At 34.7% G+C, this 13,319-nt stretch overlaps 1 long non-coding RNA gene across 3 annotated transcripts; it reads right to left on the minus strand.

The window, feature by feature from the left end:
* Positions 1-2,131: 2,131 nt before the first annotated feature.
* On the minus strand, positions 2,132-13,032 carry LOC133180027 (uncharacterized). 3 transcript variants are annotated; one of them, XR_009720246.1, is made up of 9 exons: positions 12,995-13,032; positions 12,648-12,709; positions 12,332-12,430; positions 11,688-11,714; positions 11,415-11,486; positions 9,401-9,533; positions 7,857-8,044; positions 4,541-4,685; positions 2,132-2,769 (listed from the first exon to the last, which is right to left on the minus strand). It is a non-coding gene; the product is annotated as an uncharacterized LOC133180027 (long non-coding RNA). The 3 variants fall into 3 exon arrangements; XR_009720248.1 differs by having other exon boundaries at positions 11,647-11,714; XR_009720247.1 differs by lacking the exon at positions 12,648-12,709.
* Positions 13,033-13,319: the final 287 nt, after the last annotated feature.

Consider the following 13,319-nt stretch of genomic DNA (forward strand, 5'->3'; position numbering starts at 1 on the left):
TTTCTTGAAGTGGCAGAGGCACACAGATGTCATTTCTGTTGTGCCCAAGTCTATCATAATGACATGAAAGAGATGTCTGTTCAGGTAAACTCTGTAAAGCTAAATACATTGAACATGTTTTCTGTGCTTTCTACATCTTTATTCTTAAATTCTCCCATATCATTCTTGAGGTGTTGATTTCTCAAAGTTCAATTTTCACCATTTAAGGACAGTGCAATTATAGACTTACTCTGTTGTCCAATCCATTCAGTATATTTGTATTTTATATTTCACTTTATAATCACAATTCGTGTGTATAAAAAGGAAGTTTTTTTTAAATCACCACCTTTTTCTTTAATTTGAACTGAAAATGAACACAAGAAAATCTACAGAAGTTCATAACTTTATAGTTTTCAATCCGTTTTGTATTCTCTGTGTACATTACTACATCATTCATCAAGTGAATTATAAAGGCCTAAAACAATGAAATTACAGTCAAACTTTGATACCTTGGACTCAACAGAACTGAGAAGAAACTTGGAGGAATTGAGAGACCAATGATGAAATATAAATACAAAAAAGTGACTGAAACTTCCAAATCACTTTGAATTATCCATGGTATTTGAGATATCAGTGTTCAAAATACTGAAGTTCAACTGTACTTAGAGTTCCCTTAATCCCCCAGTCAGGTTCTTAATGAAGCAAAATATAATCTAACAAACATGTAGTAATGTGAGTGAGGTTACATCAAATTCTTCAAATAATAAACAACATAATATTATACAGTTATGGAATGGGTATGAGGGAAATAGCAAATTTATGGTTCCCCAAGGGAGGAAACTATTTCCTGAGGCAGCGAAGCCGCCGAGGGAAACAGTTTCCTACCAAGGGGAACCATAAATTTGATATTTCCCAAGTACCCATTCCATAACTGTTTTATTATACCGAAACAATCATGGGAGATTTATTAAACTAGAGACTCAGACATTTTTAAAAACAATACAGAGGTATTTAAATAATCACAATTGCATATGATCAAAAATACTGTAAGATAACTAATGCATCAATACCGAGGAAAATAGAATTATTAAAAAAAATATAAAATAATTTCACTGACACTTCGAAGGATTATTGTTGCCTTCAGTTTGCTAGAATATTTCAGTATGATTTTGACATCGCATGTCGAAATGTTTTGACGTCATACTTACATTGCTAATAACATTACGTCACAGACTCGAGATTCCTTGAATGCTCCGCCCACTGTTCATTTTAATTGGTTAAAATTATTAATATTCATGAGGGAGTAGTCCCAGAGAGTAGCTCCGATTTTTCAGGGAGTATTCCTCAGATGAGGGAAATAGTATCTTCTCAGGGAAATAGACAGTTTTATGGTATTAATTTTATATAGAGTAATAACAGTAGAGGTATAATAATAAAATCTACAGTACAATGTTCTCTGTGTACACTTCTAGATCTTTCATTAGAATGGATTATATAGGCCTAAAATCAGTAGAATTTCGTGTTAAATGCTTCAGCCAATTTCCTTGAACAAAGTTGCCCATGTGGCACAGTAGTAAGAGCGTCCGCTCTAGAGTCACAAAGTAAGGAGTTGATCCTTACGTCATGGGTTCAAATCCCACTGTGGGACGTGGATACCAGTCCTTCGGATGAGACTGTATAAACCAAGGTCCTGTGATACAGTAGGTGCTGACACAAAAAAGATCCCTCACTGCTCAATGGCCCCTAGTGCCGAGTACAGGTCAAAATTTGCAGCTCTCCACCAGCAAGTGGTGGCGTCTCCATATCAGTGAAAAATTCTCAAGAGGGACGTTAAACAACAAACAAACAAACAAACGATCAAAGTCTTTATGTACATGAAAATAATTAAATTATGAAAACAGAGCTTCTAACAAAATCTTCTATGAAATATACATGATGTAATACAAGAATTATATCTACAATACAACACACATGCACACATACATCTTTAACAATGATATGCTATACTATATACAGTGTTCAGTTTGTTTTACAATGTAAAGCTAATCTCAGCATCTTCTTAAAAATTATTGACAGGCTGGTTTCTTTCAAGCACTGGCACCAAGTGAAAAGAAGACGTTCACAGTGGGATTTAAACATTAATTAGCCCCAAAAAATGCAGATCAATAAGAGACAAGTATAAATCTGGTACAATAATACTGATTGTGCATCATAAAATGATATACATGTCACTGACATTGAAGAACAATAAATTGCATAAACACAATGAAAGTGCTGAAATTTTTAACTACATTTGATTTACAGCGAGTTGGCAATAAATAAACAAAACATTTCACTAAAACATAAAGTCTCAATCGACTTATGGACCAGAATTTTTTTACACTACAATGATTATAAATATAGACTGGTGACTAGAAACCAAAATGTCTTAGATTTATACATAAGACTTATACATAGAATAGTGTAGCTAATCTTTCTGATCAAATTCTACAGCTGCATGCTGAGAATATGACAGACGATTTGGTGACAATAATTGACCTGCATGCCAACACTTTCACTGAAAGGGAGTGAATATTCCGTCGTAAGTGCAAACATGCTATATGTACATTTGCAATGCAACTGATTTGTTGTTTGTGATCTTAGTTAATCATACTTATAAGTTAAATTATAGACATTTCTATTTTAAAACATCTTTTATTCCTGTCCTCATATGTCAGGCCAGTACTGTGGCAAACTAAATTTGTAACAGCTTCCTTTAGTATCACAAATGGAAGGCACTTGTGTCTCATTCTGAAAAAAAAGGAAAAATTTCAATATAATAATATTCTATATATATATATATATATATATATATATATATATATATATATATATATATATATATATATATATATATATATATATATATATATATATTAGGGATGTCAACGAGTACCCCGTTAACTGGGTACTCGATCGAACGTCCGAATATCGAATACTAAAAATGGTATTCGGTTACTCGGATATGTATTTTTTCTTATTTCAATGTACATATTTTTTCAAAAACTTATCAAAAAATAACTTAAATATGCATATGGGTAATTAGCGTGTCATCATCTACACATGTAAACACCCAATATAGCCTATGGCTGTGTATATACAGTAATTAGTGACCAATCACCTGGTACACAGCTGTTCTCACCTATTGTGGTCCTTAATTTTTTTATGGCTTCCATGATTGTTTTTCAGTGAACATTGTTTAATATGGTCTATTATCTTCAAATCATTTTTACATAATTTAGTTAATATACGGCAGCGAAATCGGACATGCATAGAAATGCCCCTACCCACTTCAAAATAAGTAAAGATTTAAAAAAATGTTTAAAGTCAGTTTCCATAGTAAGTTTAGTGTATACTTGGGAAACAACCAACATATGAAAAAATATTAGACTAGCGATCCAAACAACATCCGTTCCTTCTCTTTCGCTAGTCTAATCATCACAAATCTGCATAACAGATTGTCCTCCTTTTGCATTGATGAAATAGATCCTAAACAAGAACTGTAAACTATCTGTAATTTTGATGTATTAATTGCGTCATTTGTGTTAATTTAATAAATAAATTTAGTACCAAAAATCATTTCTGTTGGACTCCATGTCTCCATGTTTACATACATTCATAAAAAGCGATAAAAACAGCTTTGAGGTTTAACAAATTAACAATTAAAAATTAACAAACTTGTATTTACATTTATAAATATATATATATATATATATATATATATATATATATATATATATATATATATATATATATATATATATATATATATATATATATATATATATATATTTGTGTCTGCTTTCCTTTGATACCAAATACACGAGACCCATGGGTTACATTGCTCATCTGAGCACATTGGCTAAGAAAAAGCACAAATCAGTTCAGTATTGAATAGTATTTGATTCCCCAATGTGGCCCAACCCTGGCCTAACCCCAGGGGTTATCATTTGAACAAACTTGAATCTACACTACCTGAGGATGCTTCCAAATCAATATGACTGATAATGGCTTTAATGTTCTTGAAAAGAATACCGGTTATTTTTAAAGATTCATTCTACCCCCGGGGATTATCATTTGAACAAACTTGAATATAAACTATGTAAAGAAAGTTTCCTATAAGTTTGAACTTTTTTGGTCAAGTGGTTCTTGAGAAGAAGAATTTTAAAGATGCCACCACATTTTCACTTTTTCTGAAATATCTTCCCTTGAAAGAGGACTTGGCCCTTCATTTGATCAAACTTGAATCCCCTTTACCCTAGGATGCTTAGTGGCAAGTTTGGTTGAAATTGGCCCAATGGAAGAGAAGTCGAAAACGTGAAAAGTTTACGGACAGAAGACAGACAGACTACAGATAAAATGTGATCGGAAAAGCTCACTTGAGCTTTCAGGTCAGGTGAGCTAAGAAGTATATGTAAGGAAAAGTCCTGAACTTCTATAATTTTCTTGGATGTTCTTAAATAGAACAGGACAGGACATCTACTGCATAAATGTATCAGAAGGAATAAACTTCCAAACTTACCAAGAAAAATCAATCAAGATCCTCTCCAGTTCTTCATTTTCATAGTTAAAAAGAACTCTGCTCCAAAAACTTTAACCTGGGACACCAACACCAATGCTGAGGGTATCACATAAGGTTCCCCAATTTCGTTGAGTTGAGCTAAAAACTAAGAAATGACTTTTTGTATTATATTCTATGACATTTCTTGTATAAGTATCTCATTCAATTTCAATTACATCATTTACAATGATATATTATCATAGGTGAATAGCAGAGGGGAATAATTTCTCTCAGTAGAATATAAATTAATGAAGCCCAGTTCAAGCCCTGCCCCAAACCGGGACACTTGACCAAGTGTTCCAAAATTTAAAACATTTGTTAAAAATGCCCTTGCTCAACACAACTTTGTACTCTTTTTGTCTCCTAGTTGCCCAGGAGCATAGATGAAGATTTTCAAAGAAATAACGATGTTCAGATTCCACACAGCCCCACATAAACACCAAAAGACCTGACTTAGGGGGCTATTATTTTCATAACTTTAAAAGAGGTATCCTTGCTCATCATAACCATACCATTCATTTGTCTGCTTAATACCACTAGGTAAAGAAGAAGATATTTAGAAAATTTATGCATTTCACTATCTTATCTAAAGAACACCTAAACACTCTGACCTAGATTGGGCCATGAAATTCACCATTTTGAAAGAGGCACCTTTGCTCATCATAACTATGCTTTTATTTTTGGTTAGCTCAATATCCAGGTGCAGAAATGAAAATTTCCAAAGATATATTGCATATATATATACTTTAATAGGCCCCCAAAACACCAGAACCATTGACCTTGGAGCACCACATTTAACAATTTTAAAAGAAGTTTCTTGCTCATCAAGCACTAAATTCATGTGCTAAATACCCAGTAAAACCTCACCCTGACACCAGAACCCCTGACTTTGGAGCCACTTATACTTAGATTTCTGCTTAATACCCAGGAGCAAAGAAGATTTTCAAAGAAAAACATACCGGCACACAAGCATTAATAAAGCCCCACCCTAACACCAGATCCCCAGGGCCTTGGGCCAAAAATTTTACAATTTAAGTAGAGGTGCCCTTGCTTATTAGAACCATGCACCTAGTTTACCTGATAAATTATACAGAGAGGAGAAGGTTTTTAAAAAGAATTTATCCATTTTCATTATATGATCATTAGAGCTCTGCCCTAACTCCAGAATCCCTACTTCATGAATTTCAAAGTTTTGGTAAGGGCTCAGTGCTTATTACAATCATGCCAACAGTTTGACTGCTAGATGTCCAGGAGTTATGATGAAGATTTTGAAAGATAGCACTAATTTTGATGGTTTAAACTCCACCCCTCAGTCCCCAGGGGGAGGGGGGGAGTGACCATGAAATTCAAAATTTTTGTACCCCTTCACTTATTAATGCTATTCCAAAATTAGTTGAAATTGGTTCAAAGGTTCAAGAGAAAAAGCTTGAAAAAAGACCTATAGTTTATGACCAACAAATGACACACATCCACAGAAAAGTGACTCAGGTGACCTAAAAATATATTTCTTTGTACATAACTTGTCTCCTAATGCGGTCTTATCCTATATGGGGGTCATGATTTGCATAAATTTGAAACTGCACTACTTGAGGATCCTTGCTTATTAGACTTCCTTAACAAAGCCAAGCTGCTCTTTAGAAAAAAAAAGATTTATTAGTATTTTTCCTATATATATGTATTCCTGTGTCAAATCTTTCTTGATCCTAAATTCTGGGACCACAGTTTGAACAAATTTGAATAGATCTACTCTTTTGTCTAATCCTAATATAAACTCCTTTAGTTGCATGATAGGCTTCTTGATTGTAAACATGACCTTTTATGCACTATAGCTACATATAATCAGTACAATATAAAACAAGAGGCCCATGAGCCACAATGCTCATCTGAGGAATACAACCCTTCTTCATCAACAGATTCTTTTTCCTGTACATATTCCTACTTAAAATTTGATATCATATTGTAGCCCCACCCTTTTCCCAAGAGTCATGATTAACAAACTTGAAATTACACACCCTAGGATGCTTCCATGTAATCATGACTAATCATGACTTTGCTTGAGAAGATTTATACAGATTTTTCCTATATATTTGTAGGTAATACTTTCATCCTCTACTGTGTCCCCACCCTACCCCCAGGCATCATGCTTTGAAAAACTTGAATCTAAAAAAGTTGTTGTGGGTGCTTTATTGTCAATATGACTAATCATGCCTTTGCTGTTCTTAATACAAAATAAGATTTTCCCTATGTATTCCCATGTAAAACTCTGATTGCCCGCACTTGCCCCACCATACTCCCAGGGACATGAATTGTATAAAACTTAATTTATTCTATGTCAGGATGCTTTTACTTGGGTTTCGTATTTTCAAGCCTAGTGGTTCTTAAGAACATTTGAACGATCATACCAAATTTTTACTGTTTCTTAATTATCTCTGCTGGGAAGAGATGTGGTCCTTCATCAGAATGAATTTCCTTTACCAAAGCATGCTTTGTACGAAAGTTTGTTTGAAATTGACACAGTGGTTCTAGAAAAGAAGGTGAAAATGTGAAAAATTATGAAGGAGATGGACAAATGCACAAATTTTGATCAGAAAGAGCTCACTTGAGCCTCCAGCTGATATGAGTTAATGCTAAATAGAGATGTTAGTGTGAAATAATTAATTCAGGAGGTAATTGAATTAGATCCCTCTTCCTTAAAACTTTGATCATTTTTTGTGGTCCCATCCTACCCCAGGAGATCATGAATTGAACAAACTTCAATCTACACTACCTGAGGATGCTTCCCCCACTTCTGCCCCACTCTACACCCCGTGGTCATGATTTGAGCAAACTTCAACCTACACAACCTGAGGATAATTCAATATAAATATGACTGATCATTAGTTTGCTGTTCTTGAGAAGATTTTTAAAGATATTTCCTATATATTTCTATTTAAAAATTTGATCCCCTGTTGTGGCCCCATGGCTAAGCTGTGCTTAAGATGAATATTCTTTGAGTTTTCCTATATATACCTATGTAAAAATTGTTCCCCTGTTGTGACCCCGCCCTGAAAAAAATAAGGCAGAACATTCAAGAACTTAATGAAAATTGTGGACTTCCTGATACCACATCAGAGCGGAAGGACATGCCAGATATAATAATGCCACCTTCAGTGCCATTGGAAAAACCCCATTCCAAGCTGCCACCAATGTGACTTATACCACAAGTGAAAATGTTACTCAGAGGAAAAATGTTGTGGCAGTGTTGTGTGGGAATAAACTATGCAAGAAAGGCAGACACCTGAGAAGCAAAGGAAAGGAAGTTAACTGCCTAAGACACGAAGACTGCACTGCAACCATTCCTCCAAAGGCCACCACTGAAGATGAGAAGAGATGGGCTGCAAAATGGTGAGTTACAAAGTGATGACCGTCCACTAGTCATTTCCCATTTCACCAGTGATGGAGATGGAGCAGCTGCATCTGGTGAATCTGAAAAACAAGGACATGTCATTGAAAACCTTAAAGACTTGCATCATTTCTTTGTCTCTCAAAGACAATAGAAGAAATCCAAAACTGTGAAAAATCCAAAACTGTTAAAATGCATGTACAATTTATATCTCAAAGAAAATACTGTAGATCTAAAAGATATCAGCTCTACAATAAAACATAGGTAATCAAAGATTACATAACTCAACTCAATGAATGTTTGTGTAAGGCAAAGTCCCACACTAAACAAATAACCTATTAGTGTGCATCCCTAGATGCAACATTTATGCAATTTTGTTCTGATAGGGCTTTACAGTTACTTGGGAATGGACTAATCTAAGAACTTTTAACTTGCCAATTATCCAGAAATCCAGCATCTGAAGCAAGTTTGAGAATGTTCATCCCTTGATGCATCATCCTTGCAAGTTCGGTTCAGAAAGGCCTTATAGATTCTTGGTAATGGACCTGAACCAAAAACTTTAACCTGGTCACTCATCTGGAATATGTAGATCAAATCAAGCATCTGAAGCAAGTCCAGTAGTGTGCATCCTTAGATGTATCATCCATGCAAGTCGGGTCAAGGTACAGCAAATAGTTACTTTAGAATGATCCTGCTCCAAAAACTTTAACCTGGTCACCCATCTGGAAAACGTAGGTCAGATCCAGTATCCGAAGCTAGCCTGGTAGTGTGCATCCTTAGATGCATCATCCATGCAAGTCTGGTCAACATGGGTCTATAGTTACTTTAGAATGAACCTGTTCTATAAACTTTAACCTGGTCACTCATCTGGAAAATGTAGGTCAGATCCAGCATCTAAAGAAGGGTGGTAGTATGCATCCTAAGATGTATCATCCATGCAAGTTTGGTCACGATAGGGCTTATAGTTACTTGGAAATGAGACCTGCCCCAAAAACTTTAACCTGCTCCAAAATCTTCAACCTGCTGGGATGCCGGAGGTATCACATAAGCTCCCCCAACTTCTTTGAGGTGAGCTAAAAATCTAAAGACACTTACAGTAAATCAGTAACAGATTCAATATTAAAAAGGAAGTTGTGTGAAAAGGGAGGGGGGAGGGAGGGGAGTGGGGGGCATTGATGCTGTGTATTTAATTTAAATGTATGAATTTTGTAATTAATAAATAATTTGTAAATTTATAGACTATATAATAATTGTTGTTATGTTTTATTATGCACTGATTCTATTCAACTGTGTAAATGGGGAAAATGTGGAAATGTAAATGATGTATAATTGTATGAGTAAAATGTGACATTTTCTTATATGAGGGAGTCCATACATGTAAAAATGTTTTAATTTTATCTTATTAAAATTATTTTAATTAATTATCTTGTTTTTCTTACCTATCTGATGAACACAACAAAGGTTACAGAGGTGATTGGTAGAAATACGGGTGTCAAAACTCTCTGTTGATGACCAGACAGCATACTGCACTGTATATCCGCCATTACTGATCTTAAACATGGGAGACAACTCCTGAAATCAGAGAAATTGTAGTCAAAATGAGAGTTACCTGTTACTCTTTAGGTCCGACACAATGAAATAATTTCACTACATGTTACTATATAGCTTCAATTAAATTAATTAATTAACTAAGACTCTAAGCAGATAATCAATGAAAGAGAAAATAAAGATTAATGCTTAAACAAACAAGAGGCCCAAGGGCCTTAACGGTCACCTGAGTACAATACAACAATTTAGAGGATCCATAAACTGATAAATGAAGCTCTGTTGCCCAAAAGCAAGAAAATAGTATGATTTGCATCAACAAAATAATTGGTCTAGTATCTATCTGTCCCCCATTTATCACTATTACCATGCAGAATATCAACAAACTGTCTATTTTTTAACCCCATATTTTTACTTCTCACATTGACCTCTCTTGGCCTTTGAAGAACAATTAAAAAGGATAAGTTATTTTTGTCTCAATTTTATTCATCTATTATTTCCAAGTCTACCTGGGGCCATGAATTTCACAATTTCGGAAGAGGCATTCTTCCTTATAACCATGCACTTCCTTTGTTTGAAAAATACCCAGGAGTAGAGAAGAAAATTTTGAAAAAATTTATGCATTTTCCCTATATTATCAATAGAGCCCCACCCTTACACTAGAACCCCTGATCCAGGGGCCACGAAATTCACAATTCTGGAAAAGGCAACCATGCTTGTCATAACTATGCACCAAGTTAGTTTATTTAAAATCCAAGAGCAGAGAAGATTTTCAAAGAACTAATGCAATTTTACTATATAATCAATAGAGCCCCGCCCTAACACCAGAACCCCTAACCCTGGGGCCATGAAATTCATAATTTCTAAAAAGGCAGCCATGTTCACCACAACTATGTTCTTAAATACTTTATTTAATACCCAGGAGCAGAGAAGAAGATTTTCAAAGAATTAATGCATTTTCACTATATAATCAATATAGCCCCGCCCCAACACCAGAACCCCTAACCCTGGGGCCATGAAATTCAGAATTTTGGAAGAGGCACTCTTGCTCATCATAACTATGTACTTAGTTACTTTATTTAATACCCAGGAGCAGAGAAGAAGATTTTCAAAGAATTAATGCATTTTCACTACACAATCAATAGAGCCCCGCCCTAACACCAGAACCCCTGACCCTTGGAACATGAAATTCACAAGTTTGGTAGTGGCACTCTTGCTCATCATAACTATGTACTTATTTAGTTTATTTTATATCCAGGAGCAGAGAAAAAGATTTTCAAAGAATTAATGCATTTTCACTATGTAATCAATAGAGCCCCAACCTAACACCAGAACCGCTGACCCTTGGGCCATGAAATTCACAATTTTGGAAGAGGCACTCTTGCTCATCATAACTATGTACTTAGTTGGTTTGTTTAATATCCAGGAGCAGAGGAGAAGATTTTCAAAGAAATAATGCACTTTCACTAGATGATCTATAAAGCCCCACCCTAGCACCAGAACCCCTGACCCTGGGGCCATGAATTTCACAATTTTGGTAGAGGGCTCAACGCTTATTACAATCATGCTAACAGTTTGACTGCTTGATGTCCAGGAATAAAGAAGAAGATTTTTAAAGATTGCATTAATTTTGGTGGTTTTAGCCCCACCCCTTAGGCCCCAGGGGGGCAGGGACCATGAAATTCAAAATTTTTGTTCCCCTTCACCCATAGAATGCTATATGCCAAATTTGGTTGAAATTGGTTGAGCGGTTTCAGAGAAGAAGCTAAAAATGTTCAAATGTTAACACACATTGCACGATGACAGACAAAAACGGATAGCTATAGGTCACCTGAGTGACTCAGGTGACTTAAAAATTGAGACCAGAAAAAATACACCCTGACAGTAATTAACAGTAAACATATCTACCCTGAAATACACGTAGGCTTCACATGTTAACAAACATACTACACACCATCCAGGATGTTGCACCATGCACACCTAAAAAAAAGTTCCCTTTAATTAAGTGGGACAATTCTGCTAAAGATATGATATTCTTAGCTCATGAGTCCAAAATTAATACTGTAGGCCTAAAATAAGATGCCAAAAATGAAAAAATAAAAATAAATTGTCTCTCGTTATATATACAACTATAACTGACTAAGTTCATTTTGATTGGCTGTTTCCTTTGAACACACTCACGTCTTGTAATGAAATCTGTATTCATTTCTGAAAATATAAGTGCATAACATCAAAATCACTTTTCTTAAAGTTCTCCTCAGAAGAATATTATCTATGAGTGAAGGCAATGTCTATCATAAATTGAATGTTCTAGTAGTGTGCACATCTACATGCCTTACCATACAAGTTTGGTCTAGTTAGGAATTATAGTTTCTTGGGAATGTCCAAAATAATCATCCTGAAAATAAATGTCTTATCATCCACTTAAGTCAGAAGCATCATCCATGCAACTTTTTGTACAGGTAGAGCTTATAGTTACTTGAAACTTTGGTACTTTGTAAAAGTTTTATGGGCAAGTCCCAAGTAACTATAAGCTCTACGCTTAAAGTTACTTGGGAATGAACTTTCCCATAAAACTTTTACTGGGATGTCAACACACTTATAAAGCAAAAGCTCATCTCGACTTTGTTGAGGTGAGCAAAAAATATTCAGTTTACTGCCTTTTGAACATTTGTTGTCACATTGTAGAATTGGTAGTGTTTTCTTTAAATATGATTAATTATTATGCTGAGGAGTGTTCAAGAAATGTAAAACAATGTATTCTCTGGGGGAAAAAGTGATTCTATCACACCATCTAAGTTTGTTGGTATGCCAGTCTAACCTACCAAATGAACCACTTGTAGAAATCTTTATGGATGAGGAATTAGTGTCTTATAGTCATCCTGCCTCCCAATGATGGCATCATCAGAATCTGTCTCCATTCACTGTAATTATGACAAACTATTGCATAATTTTAAGTTGAAAGGAAAGCAAATGATATTTATATGAAATAACAAGATGTGTTTGTGAAACATTGTTGTCCCCTATGGCAGTTCAAGACAAAGGTTTGGATTTTTCAAATTTAGGTTGAGGTCTACAAGGTTAAAGTGAAGAGTTCAAAAAGTGTTTGTATTCAAAGAAAGGTTTTGTCACAACAAATACCATCTTCTCTAGTCAAAGGTTTCTGATCTGCTACTCTCCTTACAAACCCTTGGCATATGGTGCTGTCAAAAGATGGGAAGTACAGTCTAAGCAAAAAGTCTGAATCAGATCTGTTCATCATTTTTTAAAATCTCTTATACAGATAAAATGCAGGAATGTTTTTGAACTCAGTCAAATTAGTTTATCAGCTAAAAGACATGTTCAGGACATACATGTATATCAAAACATACAAACAAAGTGATTACAGTCTTTTGGCCCTTTTAAGTCTATTTGCTTTAAGGGGAGGGGATGGGTGGGTACTGAATAGCATCTTTTGATTTTATCAAATGACAACTATGTTAACCTACCTTTTCTCATCTTTGCTCCAGCCTTTTCTTTCTACTTGCTTTACCTGGAAAAATGCACAAAATTTTCATTTTAGGTGTTGTACTACATTTTAACATCTTAGAATTTTATGAAATGGGAACTTTTTTCACAGTTTTCATCAAAAGAGCAGATCTGAAAAAAAATAATGACCTTCTTAAGAGATATATGAACATGTATATGCCTATTATGAAAGCATTTCCATATTCTAAGAAAATAAACCACCAAATACATGTACTTGTTTTTAACAAAAAAATACTGTATAAGCGGAAATCTTAGTGAGATGCCAATTTAGAAATTTACCCCCAA

Source organism: Saccostrea echinata, unplaced genomic scaffold, assembly GCF_033153115.1.
Source record: "Saccostrea echinata isolate AGI-Se365-2 ecotype Australia unplaced genomic scaffold, CSIRO_AGI_Sech_v1 ptg000005l, whole genome shotgun sequence".
Lineage (NCBI taxonomy): Eukaryota > Metazoa > Mollusca > Bivalvia > Ostreida > Ostreidae > Saccostrea > Saccostrea echinata.